The sequence below is a fragment of the Cebus imitator genome, unplaced genomic scaffold (assembly GCF_001604975.1).
Source record: "Cebus imitator isolate Cc_AM_T3 unplaced genomic scaffold, Cebus_imitator-1.0 Scaffold195, whole genome shotgun sequence".
Classification (NCBI taxonomy): domain Eukaryota; kingdom Metazoa; phylum Chordata; class Mammalia; order Primates; family Cebidae; genus Cebus; species Cebus imitator.
This window is the reverse complement of record NW_016107510.1, coordinates 1,690,749-1,707,216: the sequence shown is the minus strand read 5'-3', so window position 1 is coordinate 1,707,216 and position 16,468 is coordinate 1,690,749.

Genomic DNA, 16,468 nt, shown 5'->3' with positions numbered 1-16,468 from the left:
TTTATGGTGTTAGGTCTTATGTTTAAGTCTTTAATCCATCTGGAGTTAATTTTAGTGTAAGGTGTCAGGAAGGGGTCCAGTTTCTGCTTTCTGCACATGGCTAGGCAGTTTTCCCAACACCATTTATTAAACAGGAAATACTTTCCCCATTGGTTGTTTTTCTCAGGTTTGTCAAAGATCAGATGGTTGTAGATATGTTGGTGTTGCCTCCAAGGCCTCTGTTCTGTTCCATTGGTCTATATCTCTGTTTTGGTACTAGTACCATGCTGTTTTGATTACTGTAGCCTTGTAGTATAGTTTGAAGTCCGGTAGTGTTATGCCTCCTGCTTTGTTCTTTTTGTTTAGAATTGATTTGGCTATATGGGCCCTCTTTTGGTTCCATATGAATTTTAAGGTGGTTTTTTCCAGTTCTGCGAAGAAGGTCATTGGTAGCTTAATGGGAATAACATTGAATCTGTAAATTACTTTGGGCAGTATGGCCATTTTCACAATATTGATTCTTTATAACCATGAACATGAAATGTTTCTCCATCTGTTTGTGTCCTCTCTTATTTTGTTGAGCAGTGGCTTGTAGTTCTCCTTGAAGAGGTCCTTTATGTTCCGTGTTAGTTGTATTACTAGGTATTTTATTATCTTTGTAGCAATTGTGAATGGCAGTTCGTTCTCGATTTGGCTCTCTTTAAGTCTTTTATTGGTGTATAGGAATGCATGTGATTTTTGCACATTGATTTTGTATCTTGAGACTTTGCTGAACTTGCTTATCAGTTTCAGGAGATTTTGGGCTGAGATGATGGAGTCTTCTAGATATACAATCATGTCGTCTGCAAATAAAGACAATTTGACTTCCTCCTTTCCTGTTCGAATACCCTTTATTTCTTTTTCTTGCCTGATAGCTCTGGCCAGAACTTCCAGTACTATATTGAATAGGAGTGGTGAGAGTGTGCGTCCTTGTCTAGTGCCAGATTTCAAAGGAAATGCTTTCCAGTATGGTATTGGCTGTTGGTTTGTCGTAAATAGCTTTTATTATTTTGAGATACGTTCCATCAATACCTAGTTTATTGTGGGTTTTTAGCATAAAGCGTTGTTGAATTTTGTCAAAGGCCTTCTCTGCATCAATTGAGATAATCATGTGGTTTTTTGTCTTTGGTTCTGTTTATGTGGTGAATTATGTTTATAGACTTGCGTATGTTGAACCAGCCTTGCATCCCTGGGATCAAGCCTACTTGATCATGGTGGATAAGCTTTTTGATGTGCTGTTGCAATTGGCTCGCCAGTATTTTATTGAAGATTTTTGCATCTATGTTCATCATGGATATTGGCCTGAAATTTTCTTTTCTTGTTGAGTCTCTGCCGTGTTTTCGTATCAGGGTGATGTTTGTCTCATAAAATGATTTGGGAAGGATTCCCTCTTTTTGTATTGTTTGGAATAGTTTCAGAAGAAATGATACCAGCTTCTTTTTGTATGTCTGGTAGAATTCTACTGTGAACCCATCTGGACCTGGGCTTTTTTTAGGTGGTAGGCTCTTAATAGCTGCCTCTACTTCAGACCTTGTTATCGGTCTATTCAGGGTTTCAACTTCTTCCTGGTTTAGGCTTGGGAGTAGGCAAGTGTCCAGGAATTTATCCATTTCTTCCAGATTTACTAGTTTATGTGCATAGAGTTATTTGTAATAATCTCCAATGATGGTTTGAATTTCTGTGGAATCTGTGATATCCCCTTTATCGTTTTTTATTGTATCAATTTGGTTATTCTCTCTTTTCTTTTTTATTAATCTGGCTAGTGGTTTGTCTATTTTGTTGATCTTTTCGAAAAACCAGCTCCTCGATTTATTGATTTTTTGAAAGGTTTTTTTGTGTCTCTATCTCCTTCAGTTCTGCTCTGATCTTAGTTATTTCTTGTCTTCTGCTAGCTTTTGAGTTTTTTTAATCTTGCTCCACTAGTTCTTTCAATTTTGATGCTAGGGTTTCAATTTTAGATCTCTCCTTGCTTCTCATGTGGGCATTTATTGTTATATATTTTCCTCTAGAGGCTGCTTTAAATGTGTCCCAGAGATTCTGGTATGTTATGTCTTCATTCTCATTGGTTTCGAAGAACATCTTTATTTCTGCCTTCATTTCATTGTTTATCCAGTCAACATTCAAGAGCCAGTTGTTCAGCTTCCATGAAGCTGTGTGGTTCTGAGTTAGTTTCTGCATTCTGTGTTCTAACTCGATTGCACTGTGGCCTGAGAGACTCTTATGATTTCCGTTCTTTTGCATTTGCTGAGGAGTGATTTATTTCCAGTTATGTGGTCAATTTTAGAGTAGGTGTGATGTGGTGCTGAGAAGAATGTATATTCTGTGGATTTGGGGTGGAGAGTTCTGTAAATGTCTATTAGGTTTGCTTGGTCCAGGTCTGAGTTCAGGTCCTGGATATCCTTGTTAATTTTCGGTCTGGTTGATCTGTCTAATATTGACAATGGGGTGTTAAAGTCTCTCACTATTATTGTGTGGGAGTCTAAGTCTCTTTGTAAGTCATTAAGAACTTGCCTTATGTATCTGGGTGCTCCTGTATTGGGTACAAATATATTTAGGATCGTTAGCTCTTCTTGTTGCATTGATCCTTTTACCATTATGTAATGTCCTTCTTTGTCTCTTTTGATCTTTGTTGCTTTAAAGTCTATTTTATCAGAGTGAGAATTGCAACTCCTGCTTTTTTTTGCTCTCCATTTGCTTGGTAAATCTTCCTCCATCCCTTTATTTTGAGCCTTTGTGTATCCTTGCATATGAGATGGGTTTCCTGGATACAGCACACACATGGGTTTTGGCTTTTTATCCAATTTGCCAGTCTGTATCTTTTGATTGGGGCCTTTAGTCCATTTACATTTAGGGTTAATATTGTTATGTGTGAATTTGATGCTGCCATTTTGATGCTAGCTGGCTGTTTTGTTCGTTAGTTGATGCAGATTCTTGATTGTGTTGATGCTCTTTAGCATTTGGTATGTTTTTGGAGTGGCTGGTACTGGTTGTTCCTTTATATGTGTAGAGCCTCTTTCAGGAGCTCTTGTAAAGCAGGTCTGGTGGTGATGAAATCTCTGAGTACTTGCTTGTTCGCAAAGGATTTTATTTTTCCTTCACTTACGAAGCTTAGTTTGACTGGATAGGACATTCTGGGTTGAAAGTTCTTTTCTTTAAGGATGTTGAATATTGGTCCCCGCTCTCTTCTGGCTTGTAGGGTTTCTGCTGAGAGATCTGTGAGACTGATGGGCTTCCCTTTGTGGGTAACCCGAACTTTCTCTATGGCTGCCCTTAGTATTTTCTCCTTCATTTCAACCCTGGTGAATCTGACGATTATGTGCCTTGGGGTTGCTCTTCTTGAGAAATATCTCTATGGTGTTCTCTGTTTCTTGGACTTGAATATTGGCCTGCCTTGCTAGGTTGGAAAGTTTTCCTGGATAATATCCTGAAGAGTATTTTCCAGCTTGGATTCATTCTCTTCGTCACATTCAGGTACACCTATCAGATGTAGATTAGGTCTTTTTACATAGTCCCACATTTCTTGGAGAATTCGTTCATTCCTTTTTACCCTTTTTTCTCTATTCTTGCCTTCTCATTTTATTTCATTGAGTTGATCTTCGACCTCTGATATCCTTTCTTATGGTTGATCAATTCGGCTGTTGAAACTTGTGCATACTTCGCGAAGTTCTCGTGTTGTGTTTTTCAGCTCCATCAATTCATTTATATTCCTTTCTATTTTGTCCATTCTCGTTAGCATTTCGTCAAATCTTTTTCAACGTTCTTAGTTTCTTTGCATTGGGTTAGAACATGTTTTTTTAGCTCACTGTAGTTTCTTATTACCCACCTTCTGAAGTCTGATTCTGTCATTTCATCACAATCCTTCTCCATCCAGGCTTGTTCCCTTGCTGGTGAGGAGTTGTGATCCCTTTTAGGAGGAGAGGTGTCCTGGTTTCGAGTGTTTTCATCCTTTTTGCGCTGGTTTCTTCCCATCTTTGTGGGTTTATCCACCTGTTGTCTTTGTAGTTACTGAGTTTCAGATTGGGTCTCTGAGTGACCTTTCAGTTTGTGGATGCTGAAGTTACTTCTTTTTCTTAGCTTTCCTTCTAACAGTCTGGCCCCTCTGCTGTAGGACTGCTGAGGTCCACTTCAGGCCCTGTTTTCTGGGGGATCACCTGCAGCAGCTGCAGAACAGTAAGGGTTGCTACCAGTTTCGTCTTCTGCTATCTTTGTCCCAGAAGGATGCCCATCAAATGTCACTCTGTTCTCTCCTTTATGAGGTGACTCTTTGGATATATGGGGGTTAGGGAGCTGCTTGAGGAGACATTCTGTCCTTTATTGGAGCTCAAGTCCTGAGCTCTGAGCTCCATTGTTCATTCAGAGTTGCTGGGCAGGTACGTTTAGGTCTGCTGCAGCAGAACTCATAAACTCCCCCCACTTTTTTTTTCTCCCAGATGCTCTGTCCCAGGGAGTTAGGGCTTTATTTATGAGTTTCCATTGTGCTGCTGCCTTTTTTTTTTCTTTCAGGGATGCCCTGCCCAGCGAGGAGGCAGCCTAGTCACTATCTGCCCACAGAGGCTTTGCTGAGCTGCTGTGGGCTCTGCCCAGCTGCTGTGTGATCTTCCCTGCAGTCCTGTTTATGTGGGTGTAGTTAGAACTACCTTGGCAATGGTGGCCTGCCTCTGCTATGGCGGATTGTCTCTGTAGTGGCAGCTTGCCTCGGCAACAGCAGGCTGCCTCAGGAATGGTCAGACTGCCTCCGTAGTGGTGGAGTGTCTCAGTAATGGCAGACGCCCCTCCCCCACAGAGCCGGACCGTCCCGGGTTCAGCTGTGCTTGCTGTGAAACTCTCAACCCAGAGTGTTTTCAATTACTGGGTATTTTTTTGTGTGTGGGAGAGGGGGCAGGACCAGCCGAGCCTGAACACCTGGCTCCCTGACTCAGAGTCTTTTTTTGCTGTTGTTGTTGAATGGTCAACTGTCTCCCAGTGTTCTAGTCACCTGTTGAAAAGGCACCGGGATCTCCCGTGTCGCGACTCACTGAGCTGGCTGAAACAGCAGCGCTGAGATTCCTGGTGGGTTTTTTTGCCTAGGAATCTCCTGGCCTGGCTCGCTATTTCAGATGAATGGGCGACTCTGCCATCTCAGGGCTCCAATTGCCAGCTAAGAGGGCACCCGGACCAGTGTCTTTTGTATGGAGAGCCGCCGCGCCAGGGCGCGGGCAAAGCAGCCACTTGGGCCGAAACAGCCACACTGGCAACCCGTGGGGCTCATCTGCCTGGGAATCTCATGGTCTGTGGGCAATAAAAATCCATCTGGAAATTCGGTGTCCACTCACCCTCTGCACTTTCACTGGGAGCTGCAATCCTGAGCTGTTCGTAGTCGGCCATCTTCCCCTGATTCCTCTGCCTGTTATAGTTGACAATGTATACAAAAACCTTTAGACCAAACCTAAATATGTAAGGAGGCAGCTTTAGGCTAAATTTGATTACAGTTTTTAATCTCTCTGTCTTTAGGTTCCTTATGTTACAACACTATGTTGAGGATAACTAATAATTAGGGTTCATTTGTTGCCAGTGATGGATACTTGTTGGCAAACTCAACAGAAAGAGAATTCCTTGGAAGAATGTTGGGGAAATTCACACAATACATGGGAAGGCAGTAAAACCTGGATTACAAGTAGGCAGGATTCACAGCCTACTTGTAATCTGGGGATTAAGAGGTGGAAATACTTCATATGTCCTTTGACAACAGTGCTGTAATAAATGCTTCCTGCTGCTTTTACCTCTACTCTGAGAATTCTCAGATTAAGTTTCAAGTTTCCTGAAAAAAATCCAATTGCCCTAACATGACAGCTTGGCTAGAAGAGCATAGAATACTTTTATTTACAGATATACAAATACTGCATATATGGATAAGAGCTAATTTCCCAAAAAGGATGTTTACCACAAGAAGGGGAAGTAAATGTCAAGCAGTCAAAAAACAAAAACAACAAACATCTATACTATATCTACCATAACAGAGTTGTTGAAGATTAAATGATGTGACATTCATAAAACCCTTTGCACATAGCAGACACTAACCGGGATAATAGCTCTGCAAGGGCAGGAACTTTGCTCTGCTCAGTGCTGCATCTGAAGTGCCTAGAATGATAACTTACAACTGTAGATGCTCAGCTAATGCTTGCTGTGGACTCACGGCATGTGTTCCTTTCCTTCTTTGTTTTTGCGATCCTGACTCCCCTTACTGGTAAAGCTTGATAGGAAATGACAGTTTCTGGTAAAAGATGTTTCCAATAAATAGCATTTAAGAGCACATGCTACTTGCACTACATGGTTATTCACATTGTCACAGGATCTTTGGACTTTCAGTTGTTTATTGAAGCCAAAAGGAAACCATCATCAGGGCATTAGAGTGTGGTGATGTTTCCCTTAGCACCTTCAGGAGTGAACTCATGTCTGTTTTTCAATATGAATATCTGGCTCTGTGAGTCGGAGCTCTTTTGTTCTGTCTTCTGTTTCTTGCACACCATTTCCACTGCTTTTAAATCCTATTTTACTCTGGATGCTTTACATGACTCGATGATCATACCTCATTTGTTTTCCTGAGCAAACCTGCTGAGTGGAACTGTGTTTCACCCAAAGATCCAGAGCTTAGAGATCAGAGCTGTTAGTGAACCATTTAGAAGTTGTCCCTTAAAGAAGACAGCACCATTTCTGTTAATGTTGTTTTGTTTTGCTAAATGTTGTGGCACAGCCAAAAGCATAAAAACATCTTAGTTGATTTTTTGTGTGTTTGATGGCTGTTGGAAGAAATGAAATGAACACAGGCTTAGAAATGTAAGAAATCTAGGCTGGAATCTTGTGACTACCATTAGAAGTTGTATGACTCTGAGTAGGTAACTCATTTCTCTGAACTTCGATTTCCTCTTCCTCAACTTCGGTTTCCTCTCCTGAGAAATGAAATATAGTTGCCTGGGTGATTGTTACAGGGAACAATAAACTAATAATTATAATTCACTTAGAAAAGTAATAAATATAGAAAATATTCAGAAATGTAGACCCTCAACCCTGAAGGATAAAAAAGACTCATGCTACTCTGAGAGAGATTTTTCTATAGGTAAAGAAATATCCACTTACATTCAAAATGCTTAAGATTGAACCCCGTCTCCATCAGGAAATGACTGTGTGAATGTGGATATATTGTGTGAGTATATTTTAGTTTCAGATACCTTATATGTAAAACAGATGTAAGAATGTCCATTCTGTGTAATTTACAGGGTAAGAACCCCCTGAAACATGTGAAGTGGCAAGGAGTGAGTTTTTAAAATTAATGTTAACATCATTGAATTAATAATTTCCATTTATTATATATCTCTTTTCTGCTAGACCGACTGTTAAACTCTTAATGTACTTTTACCCAATGTTATAATGAAGTTGTTAATTATATTCTCCTATTTTGTATTTGAGGAAGCTGGAGCTTCAAAAATTTAGAAATATTCCTGGTCTCCAAGGGCTGCCATAACAGAATACCACGAACTTAGTGGCTTAAAATAACAGAAACATTTTCTTATAGTTCTTGAAACTAGAAGTCTTAAGTCAAGGTGTTGGCAGCACCATGCCTCCGCTGGAACTTCTAGGAACTTCCTTACATTTTCTAATAGCTTCTGGTGGTGATAGTCAACCTTTGGCATTCCTCGGCTTGTATATGCATACCTCTAATCTCTTTTTTTTGTCATCACGTGGCATTCTCCTTGTGTCTGTGTCTCTGTTGTCACTTCTAAGGACATCAGTGATCTTAGCTTACACCCTAATTAACTTGATTATGTCTGCAAATACTATATTTCCACATAAGGTCACATTTATAGACACCAAGAATTAGGACTTCAGCGTGTCTTTTTTGGGGACGTAATTCAGCTCATAACATCACCCAATGTAAACTACCAAAAAAGTGTTAAAGCTGGGATCTGGTATCCAGTGTGTTATTTCTAGAACTTGAAGTAGGACTTAGAGAACTTCATGTATTTAGATGTCAGCTGAGCCTGAACTAGTACCTGACTTTCATGATTTCCAGGTCATGGGCTTTCACATTGTTCTTGGCTGCCTTTCAGGATAATAATAATAATAAAAAAAACCTAAAATTAGCATCAGTTTCTATTTTTTAGACAATGCTTTTTGTTGGGTTTGAGAACCTGTTTCCTGAAGAAGGTAGAGTGAACAGTTGACTATTTCAGTAAAGACTGAGAAATACACCGCTCCTTAACTCTCAGCTTATGTTTCTGGATGGAACTGGGTTATCCACAATACTGTACTGAGAATGATCATATTGTGTAGATTTGGCCAATAAGAATATTTTATTAACTTGGCTTCAGTGATAGGTTGAGGGACGGGGATACAAAACTAGCCAGTTCAATGGGATTCAGAAATACAGAGCTCAAATCCAAAATTTTTCAGAATAAAATATGAAAACATTTTTGCTTCCCTTCCCAAATGAAGTTGCTATATTGGAGATAGTGGTGACCAATGTCCTGTTAAAGTGTGAGAGATCTGACTTCAGTGTGAGAAACCAACAGAAATTTAAATTTTTCTGCCTAAGCCAGCTTAAGTTTTTGTTATTGGTAATCAAAGTATCTTTATTTTTGTATTTTTCGTTGTACATGTTTTTGGTATCTGTGTGATATTTTGATATATGTATAGAACATCTAATGATTAAATCAGAGTAAGGGGGATATTCATCCATTGAAACATTTATCTTTTCTTTGTGTTAGGAACATTACAATTCTTCTATTTTGAAATACATATTAATTTAACTATAATTTTTTTTACTATGCTATCGAATGCTAGAATTTATGCCATTTATTCAACTGTATGTTTATACAGGGTACATATTCTATTAGTTTTATGTATATAAATTGGTATATATTCTATTTACATGGTACATATTATACTGGTTTTATGTATATAATTGGTTTTATATACTATTGGATATAAAATTTGTTATATATACATATGTGTTTATATAGTATATATTAATATTATATACATATATGTGTAGAGAGATACATTTTAAGAAATTGATTCACATGATTGTCAGAGCTGGAAAGTTTAAAGTATGTAGGATAGACCAGCAGGCCAGAAACTCAGGCAGAGCTATTTTATAGTCCTGAGGTAGAATTCCTTCATTTCCAGAAAATGTCAACTTCTGCTTTTTAAGGCCTCAACTGATTGGACGCATTCCACTAATGTTATCAAAGGTAATCTCCTTTACTTAGAGTCAACTGATGACAAACGTCAGTCACATCTAAAAAATGCCTTCACAGCAACATCTAGACTAGTGTTTGACCTCATTGCTGGGCATCATAGCCAAGCCAATTTGACACATATAATAATCATCACAGGTAGCAGATCTTATAAAGGTGGGCCTTAGTAACATGAGTGAGACTTATTAAGAGGGTGACATTGAACTAAGATTTTAAAAATATCAAGAAGTCACTCATGAACATCTAATGTAAGAACTTTCAAGCCCAAGAAATATCTAGTGCAAAGTCCCTATTATTGGAGTATGCCTGGCATGTCTGAGGGACAGCACTAGAAGATAAGTGTGATTAAAAGAATAACTAGGGAGGAGATGGATATTGATAGAAATATTTGAGGTAAAGACATTCCTGTAAACGTTTTTGGATACAACAGCTCTGAAGAAGGCCAATGAAAGCACAACTACTGCAATAGAAATAGAAAATAAACATGCATCCCTAAGAGGCAAGATGATGAAGAAGTTATCCCTCTCACTTTTAGAGTGTAGATGCTCTGAAAGCAGGCACTAAGATTATATACTGTTCACTGTTGTATCTCTAGCACCCAGCACCTTGCATGGCATATTGTAGGTAGTTGCTACATATTTGAAGAATGAAAGAACCTGATACTGTAGCCAATTACTTATGGATGCATCTCAATTTGTAAAACTGTCAGTTTTAATCTACAGGTACTGGAATGTTTTCTTGATCATTTCGCAGTACTCTTATTATTTTCCTTTTCCATTCCTACTGTGGTCTTATTTATGCTTGCACCTTGATTATTTTATTCGTCTGCCATTTGCAATCTGTCGTGTAGGATTGAGAGTGAAACTTTCCTCTTATTGGTGCCTCCAAAATTGGCGTAAGTCTCTCTGGGCTTTCTAGATTCCAGATCTTGAAAGTATTACTGGATAATTTGGGAAAACACTTTAATTAAGTAGATATGTATTATGGTCTTCGATTTATAAGTTATTTATAAATAACAGACACAAGTAAAGACAGATTTATTCGGTTGGGTGAAGAAGCGGAAAGGGGATGTGACTAAGATGAATAGAGTCATGAGTGGACAAAAGATGAGCAGGATGAAATAAATTTATATTTAAAAATACTCTGCTGAAGTTTTTCATTGAATCCAAGGGAAACAATAATTTATACAATAATAGCTGATCTCACTAAGTGCAAGAAGAAATGTAGGTTAAAAATATAGATTCACAAATTTACTAAATTCCTGGAGTACCAAGCTGTACTGAGTTGTTGAGGTAAGATACTTTAAATCAGAGTAATGGAATTTAAAAGGAATGATCTATAACTTGGATATTGACAATGGTGTATTGGAGATGTCTAACAGTAAATGTGATAAAATAACAAATATATATGTATACTCAAGTTTGTAATATACTTTAATATAAAGGCTGTATAGCGTGAAATTTACAAATAATAAAATATAAAATAATTTCTGTTGTACATTACATATGATCAATTGATTCTCAAAAAATAATTTTGTTGGTTTTGTTAAACTCTTCTATCTGTAGCCAGACGATGGTTGCAATAAACAATGAACTGACAAAATCAGACTACAAATAAATACTTGTTTACTATGAGATTTGACAAAAGGAATCACTCATGACTGAGAAATGAGTGTAGACTCAACATGAATGTTGATTGATATTTTCATTGACTTAAATGAGTAGGGTAAAAGTGAAAGAATGAAGACGTTTTATGACTTTATTCTTCAATCATGAAAGTGATTTCTTTGTTGAATTAAATAATCATTTTTGAACACAGGAATAATATTTTCTTGTTTTTGTGCAATTTATAATGTAACAGCTAGAGACATAACCCACTTTTATATTTAGTCTTCATGTTAACGTTTTCTACCACATTAAATCCAGGCAATCAACAAAACTGTAAATTAAGCCTTGATTCATAGCATTTGCTGATTTTCATTATGTAAATACCCAAAGCATAGACAGTTTCAAGCTGTGAATTTGTCCTCACTGAACATGGAATTGGGAAGGAATGCACAGAACTTACCATTGTATAGTATTTATCATACAGATAATACAGATGTAAATAACTTGAACAGCATAGTTGGTAGTTGGTAGTAAAATATATTTAGGGAGTGATGAATTTTGAGTGTTTATTACCTTTGAGTCTTAAAATTTTTAACTGTAAGTTTATATAATTAAAAATAGTAGCTGTGTTTAAAACCTAGTTGGACAAATTTCTAAAACTTTAACACTTGGCTCGTGGTATCCAGTACTGGCATCTCCAGTACACTACTGGATCTGACCACAGGCAGGAGAATTCATATTTCATAGCCACTATTTTTTTTTGATAGCTCTCTAAAGCACAGAACCTATACTCTGTAGAAGGATGATTTGATCTTGTGATCCATTGCTTATATCCTTGCATAAAAAAATAAACGGGCTCTTTTCTCATAGGTCCCATGATGATTTTAGATTATTTTCTTGAAATGGGAAAAAAATTGACAATTCTGTTTTGAAAAAAATATTTTCAGCCAAAATAGAAAGAACCATGTCCACTAAAGTGTATTTTCCAAATATTTTTCCTATTTGCAGAATTAGGTACTTTATGACAGACTACATAAAAACACAGCAGAAAACACCATAAAAGCTTGTTTTATCAATCCTCTTTTCTGTCCTTTGCATGTATATTAGTTTATTCTCAGTGACTGACTCAAGATTTCAAGTCCTGGGTTGAGAAGGGTTTGCTTTGCCTTCCTTTATCTTTTCTAAACCTGCCGTACAAAAATATGCGTAGACCATTTTCCTCCTTGATTCTATTTATTATTATCATCTTCCCCCTAATTTTTAAAGAACGTATCTATAAACTCTAACATACTTATAGTAATTTCTTTAAACATCAAGAACCCTCATTATAGTTAGTTTTCTAATAAAATAACTAATCTTTGGATCATAGGCTTATAAAAGTCTATTTTTTGAAAGTTCTGGCCAAGTCTATTGTTTGATACTTCTGGCCATTCTAAACATGAACCCCAATTCTTGCCTAAATGACTGTGTATTGCAAAGTCATTTTATTCCCAGAGCAAGAAATAGCAAGGGTAACCATGTAATTTTTAGAGCATCTTTATTCTCAACTGTAACAGGTGCTTCAATTCCTGAAGATATTATCGGTTGAATTTCAAGTGATTTTGCTGCTTTGAACTTTCAACTTTTTCAACAATGCACTTCTGGCAAGGTTTTTATCTAAATATATAATCTGTATGACTGAGTATATGCATCAGTGATGTTGAAGTAATGGTACATTAATCACATCCCAAATAATAAGTTTATTGTGCAGAAAACCAAATTTGAAGCATGGACTTCTATATTTGTTCAGAAAGAATGTTACCACATTTGCAGTCTAACCATTCATAAACATGACTATTTTCTTTTGATTGTTTATCATACCCAAACCAGGATATTCTAATTTAAATGTACAAATACCGTGTATGGAAATTGGATGAACTAGAAAGTGATCAGTTTGGGATAACAAATACGTATTTTTTTAATGACTATTTTCTTACTTTTTCAAAGCAATGATTACAGCAGATCCTTTTGGGGCAAAATCTATTTTTAGGTTGATACTAATTCTAAAAAACATTAGGATTCTACATAATGAAAATGAGATAGGTATTCATTGGATGAAGAGCATGGATTTATTATTTTTGTGATTCCAGTGACCTATGTTAAGTTTAGCCTAAAGTTGTCTCCTTACACATTTTAAATATGGCCTGAAGATTTCTCTGTACATAGTGAACTGTGACCTAACTGGATATGTAAACTGACTGTGGCCTACTCTTGTGACAGTCATTGAGTTTTGGAGAGCCAGAAGTGGCCAACTGTTCAAACTGTGTTTAAATAAGGCAAATGCTGAGCAATAACCAATCCAGCTGTTTCCGCATTGCACTTCCATTTTCTGTCTGTCACTTTCCTTTTTCTGTCCATAAATTTTCTTTGATCACATGGCAGCACTGGAGTCTTTCTGAATCTATTCTGGTTTGGGAGCTCTGTGATTCATGAATCACTTTTTGCTCAATTAAACTTTATTAAGTTCAATTTATCTAAAGTTTTTCTTGTAACACCTATGAAATATTTATTTGACTCATGTGACTATTTGAAACTCTTAGTACAGTTTATGTGTAATTTATAACATTTATATAACAGGTTGTTGAAAAAATTGTAGGATTTTTGAAAAAAATAAAACAAAAATCTTTTATGAACTGTCCTATGGTCAGTCAGGATACTGTATACTTTCAAGCTATTTTCACATATACAGGAAAGAAACAATGGAGATTACTGATCAAAATAAAGAACCTGTCAGTGCATGGATTTAATATTAATGATGGAATCATTTTAACTATATCTTTAAGGTAGAAAAATGGGCTTAGCCATTTTTTTTTAAGAAATGAGATATGAAAATACGATAAAAGTGAAAAATATTTTTTAGTTACCTCTGTTAAAAGACAAACTTGGGCTCATTAAAATTTTAAAGAATATATTTGAGGGGACAGCAATTCATAAATTGGGCAGCACCAAACCACAGCAGTTTGGGCTTCAATGTGAAAAGGGGAGGGGAAAACTTTTATAAGATGTTTGTGAAGGCAAGACAAATAAAATATTTAGGAAGGATTGCTCTTGCAGGCCCTGGGAAATAGTTGAAAAACTCCAAAGACAAAGGACATAATCTCTTGGGAGCTCTGGGACCTGATTCCCCCTATACTACCACAGCTGATGTGTTCTTGAAAATGCCACCTCCTGGCAGGAGGCCAGCCAACACATAACTAGTACAGTGAACAAAACTACAAGTAAGGACCCTCACAGTTTATTTCACTCCCCTGCCACCTCCGCTGGAGCAGGTACTGCTATCCACAGCTGAGAGATCTGAAAATGGTTCATATTCCAGGAATTTGTACAGACATCTCCTGCCCCGAGTACCAGCCAAGAACCTGGTAGCTCCACTGAATGGCTAGATCTAGAAGAGAGATAACAACCACCGCAGTTCAGCTCCCAGGAAGTCATATTCCTAAGGGGATGGGGAGAGCACTACATCAAGGGAGCACTCCATGGGACAACATAGTCTGAAGAGCAGCCCTTGAGCCCCAGATCTTACCTCTGACATAGTCTACACGAATGAGAAAAAAAGAAATAGAAAAATAATTCTGATAGTATAACAAAATAAGATTTTTTAGTGTCCCCCCAAAAAGATCACAGCAGCTCACCAGCAGTGGATCCAAACCAAGAAGAAATCCCTGAATTGGCAGAAAAAAAGAATTTATAAGGTGAATTATTAGGCTAATCAAGGAGGTACCAGGAAAAATGTGAAGTTCAACTTAATGAAATTTAAAAAGCATACAAGATATGAAGGGAAAAGCCTTCAGTGAAATTGGTAGCATAAATAAAAACCAATCACAACTTCTGGAAATGAACAACACACTTAGAGAAATGCAAAATATGCTTCAGAGTCTCAGCAATAGAATTGAATAGCAGAAGAAAGAACTTCAGAGCTTGAAGGTAAGATTTTTGAACTGACCCAATACAACAACAAAGATAAAAAGAATTTAAAAAATGAACAAAGCCTCTGAGAAGTTTGGAAATATGTTAAATGACCACACCTAAGAATAATTGGCGTTTCTAAAGAAGAAGGGAAATCTAATAGTTTGGAAACATTTAAGGGAATAGTCAAGTAAACTTCACCAGCCTTGCTAGAGATCTGTTAGGTTGGTGCAAATGTAATTGAAGTTTTGCCATTACTTTCAGTGGCAGAAAATGTAATCACTTTTAATAGTACTATCTAATAGACATCCAAATAGAAGAAGCTCAAAGAACACCTGGAAAATTTATCATGAAAAGCTCTTCATCTAAGCACACAGTCATCAGGTTATCTAAAGTCAAGATGAAGGAAAAAACCTTAGGAGTTGTGGGGCAAAAGCACTGGGTAACCTATAAAGGAAACCTACCAGATTAACAGAAGATTTCTCAGCAGAAATCCAACAAGCTAGAAGGGATTGGGGCCCTACCTTCAGCCTCCTTAAACAAAACTATTATCGGCCAAGAATGTTGTATCTAGTGAAATTAAGTTTCATAAATGAAGGAAAGATACAGTCTTTTCCAGACAAACAAATGCTAAGAGAATTCGCCACTACCAAGCCAGCACTACAGGAACTGCTAAAAGGAGCTCTAAATCTTCAAAATATATCAAATGTAAATCTATACAAAATATAAATCTTCAAAATATACCAAAATAGAACTCCCTTAAAGCATAAATCTCACAGGACCTATATAACAACACAATGAAAAAAAAAAAAGCCAAGGTATTCAGGCAACAAATAGCATGATTAATAGAATAGTACCTCACATGTCAATAGTAACATTGAATGTTAATGACCTAAATGCTCCACTTAAAGGTAACAGGCAGAATGAATAAGAATTTACCAACCAAGTATCTGCTGTCTTTGAGAGATTCACCTAACACATAAGGAGTCACATAAACTTAAGGTAAAGGGATGGAAAAAGATATTCCATGCAAATGGACACCAAAAGCGATCAAGAGTAGCTATTCTTATATCAGACAAAACAAACTTTAAAGCAACAGCTATTAAAAAAGACAAAGATGGACATTATATAATGATGAAAGATCCTCTCCAACAGGAAAATATCACAATCCTAAACATACATGCACCTAACATTGAAACTCCCAAATTTATAAGACAATTACTGCTAGATCTAAGATATGAGATGGAGAGCAACACAATGATAGTGGGGGACTTTAATACACCACTGATAGCATGAGACAGGTCATCAAGATATAATGTCCACAACAACAAAAATAGATTTAAACTATACTCTAGAACAAATGGACTTAAAAGGCGTTAACAGGGCATTCTTCCCAACAACTGGAGAGTGTATATTCATAAACACATGAAACATTCTCCAAGGTACTCCATATGATAGGCCACAAAACAAGTCTCAATAAATTTAAGAAAATTGAAATTCTGTCAGGTACTCTTTTGGACTACAGTGGAATAAAACTGAAAACTCCAAAAAGAAACCTCAAAAGCATGGAAATACATAGAAATTAAATAACCTGCTCATGAATGATCATTGGGTCAACAATAAAATCAAAATGGAAATTAAAAAATTATTTGAACTGAATGATAA